The following is a 3,477-nucleotide window of genomic DNA, read 5'->3' as shown; positions in this document are numbered from 1 at the left end:
TGCTATGCCCTTTGTCTGGACTTTGCTTTCCTGACAGCATCTGCCTGGCACTTGTCCCACAAGAATCCGTCAACTAGAAAACCTTCACCCACAGCTTCTGTCTGGGTTTCCTTCCATCTACCTATCATCCATCCACCTATCCATCCATCCACCCATCCATCATCTATCCACCTATCCATCCATCCACCCATCATCCATCCAACTACACATCCATCCATCATCCATCCATCCATCCACCCATCCATCATCCATCCATCCATCCAACTACGCATCCATCCATCCATCCACCCATCATCCATCCAACTACACATCCATCCATCATCCATCCATCCATCCATCCATCATCCATCCATCCATCCACCCACCCACCCATTCCATAATATGTTCTGGGGATCTGTGTTCTAAGAACCGAGCCTGGGAACAAGACGGAGAAGATTTCTGTTCTCACAGAGTAGGGAACCACATTGCAAAGATGTGCTGTCGTCTCTTCTTAAAGGTAAGATCTTCGCAGGTGGGCATCCTGTTGTATTCGTCTCTGAAGATCTCATGCTTTGGACGCAAAGTCCCTCAATATATAAGGAAATTCTGTCAACCAACTGCCTGACCAATCACTGAGCCTCCCAGCTTCACACGCCCATCCGACAAATAAATAAGCAAAACATAAATAAGAAAGGAAGTCTAGCTTGTTTGGACATATTCTTAGTGACTCCCTCCTGACCTCTTAGCCAGACCTGATTTTTTGTTGTTCTAAATGATCATAAATCAAAACTATAGCTGGCTGACCCTGCTCTGTGGCTTTGACTGCAGCATACACCTCGAATTAGGCGTAGCAGAAAACCCACCTCTGTCTCTGTTTACCCACCATCGGTAAAGGGAACATTTGCTTAACAGTGTGGTGGGTGCTTCTGAGCAGAGGACCAGAGGGCAGAATTCCTTGGTTCTTGGACTTTTCCAAGCTGCGGAAACGCCCCTCCCAGCATGTAGACACCGGGAGAGGCAGAGAGGAAGAAGAGGCGAAGGAGGAAGATAAGGATGGATCGCAAGCTCCAGGTCCTTCCTCAGGCCGCAGATACGGCTGCCCGGGAAATGTTCGTTCAGAATGCTCGCTATCCTGCTCTGGGAGTTCACTAAACCGAGGACTCGATGGCTCGGCTCCTAAGGTGGCACCGTAAACTCTGCTCAAGCCACAGTTAGAGCAGGTCAGGGCTCAAGATTATTTTTTCTTGGGCGATGGGCATTCACACAGCCCCGTTGGTAGATGCCACTCCTCATGTTACAACAAACGCCCGCCATCGGAATGAAGGCCCTAAGTGACATGCCTCCCTGAGCCCCCGAGTCCCCAGCATGTCATCCTGACAGCTGCTCTTGTCCTCGGGACACCGCGAGGCACAGAAGCCACACATTTCCTCCGCAATATCACCCTTCCCGTTCATCCCCTCCGCTGCCTCGAGGCCAACAGCACTCCCTCGGCAAAGCGCTCCTGGAACTCGCCGGCCTCCCGCCCACGAGGACAGCCTGGGGCCAGGCACCCCACAACACGCTCTCCTGCGTCCTGCTCGTCTCCTCCTCGGCACTTACGATGGTTTTCGTTCGCTCTCGGTCCTCTCTGCTGGACCCGAAGTTCTGGAAGCACAGAGGCGGGGCCCGGTGCACAGGAGGGCTCGGAAAGTGCCCGCCGAGCCGCCGAGTGCTGGACGGGCGGCCGGCCCACCGCCCGCCAGGCCGCTTCAACCCCGACACGAGGCCACCGCGCGCGGCCGTGCTGACGCTTTGGCGTCATTCTCATTGTGCTTTTGTCTCGGGAGACACCATGGCTTCTCCCCTCACTCAGGTTTCCAAGGCCGAGGCTGGCCGCCTCTCGACCTAACCACTGGAGTTTGGTGAAAATACGGATCCCCGGTTCCTCTCTCCCAGCCTCTGACTCGATAGGTCAACCGGGTCTGCAAATCACCGCTCTGGCGGACAAAGCGAGTGAGCGCGAAAGCTACGGTCAACTCGGGACGTTAAGGTTGGATAGAAACCAAGGCATGAACTGATGGGCCGTCAGGAATCCCCGGTGCCACCACCAAACAGGCAAAAAGATGCCACGAAGTAGCGTCGATATTAGAATAGACGCCCTTTTTCTCTTTGGCAGATCGGCAAAGGGGAAAAGTCGATTCATAGCCACATTGGCGAGCATTTGGGGGAGACGGCTACGCTGACGCCTTGCTGCCCAGGTCACAGCTTGCGTCACAGACATGCGCTGTGTGACAAACTTCCACAAAGCGATCGGAGAAAGACGCCTCCCATCACGCCACCGCTTCTGGTTGTGCCTGGGACGACCCGTCTGCCGAGACGGGACTGCGGCCACGATTCATCCACGCGATGGGAGGCGCTGGGCCTCTGAGCAGCCTGTCGCAGCACTAAGTGATTGACAAGGCGCCCGTGGTCCCTATCGGGCGGGAGAGGAGGAATGCTCCGCCTGGGTGCACGCACACTCGGGGAGGGTGACGACATCTGTGCCGAGCCCAGAAGCAACCGCGGGAGAGGAAGGCGGGGGCTGGAGGTCAGGGACGGAGCGAAGTTACGTCTGCATAGTGAGTTCCTTGCTATGGTCCGGGTGTTCTACTTTGCGTGTATACTCTTTAAATAGTTCTTGAGAGTCGTGTGTGTGTGTGTGTGTGTGAGAGAGAGAGAGAGACAGACAGACAGACAGACAGACAGAGACAGAGACAGAGACATAGAAGACCCCAGGCCTGCAAACAAGAAGCATGCTTTTCACCTTGCCCTCTGCTCCCCTGGGGCATGGCTGACTCGGGGACTGGAGTCTGCAGCCCAGATGTGCTTCTGTTGAGAAGTGTGAGTGTTCTCGGCACCCAATGACTTCAGAGACGAGGGAGAAGGGGTTCTTGGTAAATAAAATGAGATGGACGGAAGCGTGATGGGCTACATAGACCTTCGACGGCCCGGTGACTTTCCAGTAGCCTTTAAATAGTGGCTTCCTGGCCTCAAATGCCTCCAGGTGGCCCAGAAGAAAGGTGCTAATCTACTGTTTACATTCCTGACAAATATGGACTTGGTGCCTGCCGCTCGCTTCCGGCAGGAAGTTCCACAAGTGCTGATGTCTGTCTTTGGCACAAGGAAGGCTCCTTCAGCCCCTTCCTGTCTTTGCCCACCCACACGGAGGACACAAAGACAGCCTTCAGTGTCGCCGCGCCAGTGGCCCGCGGGAGAAGACAGGCCCACGCCGCCTTCCGAAACCAATGCTCCTTCCCTAAGCGGCACCTCTCCGAGTCTACGGAAACCAGAACATTCTCTTACCAGGCGCATCCCTATGGAGGTGGCCATCGCCGTCTCGATCTCCGTGCCCACGTCCTCGATGAAGGGGTACTCGTCCTGCCGATGGACGATCACCTTGGCCCCGGTGGAGGACACCAGGAAGGGGTTGTACTCCTCTTCATTGATGTACAGGATGACCTGCAGGCCTGGGCAGATAGG

General features: G+C 55.3%; 1 protein-coding gene across 1 annotated transcript in view; it reads right to left on the bottom strand.

Moving 5' to 3' along the window:
* SCNN1G (sodium channel epithelial 1 gamma subunit) overlaps nt 1–3,477 on the bottom strand; it is a 26,918-nt gene that overhangs the window by 11,244 nt on the left and 12,197 nt on the right. The window lies entirely within an intron of this gene.

The sequence above is a fragment of the Pteropus vampyrus genome, unplaced genomic scaffold, assembly GCF_000151845.1.
Source record: "Pteropus vampyrus isolate Shadow unplaced genomic scaffold, Pvam_2.0 Scaffold247, whole genome shotgun sequence".
Taxonomy (NCBI): domain Eukaryota; kingdom Metazoa; phylum Chordata; class Mammalia; order Chiroptera; family Pteropodidae; genus Pteropus; species Pteropus vampyrus.
Note: the sequence above shows the minus strand (reverse complement) of the source record. Positions and strands in the feature narration are given on the sequence as shown.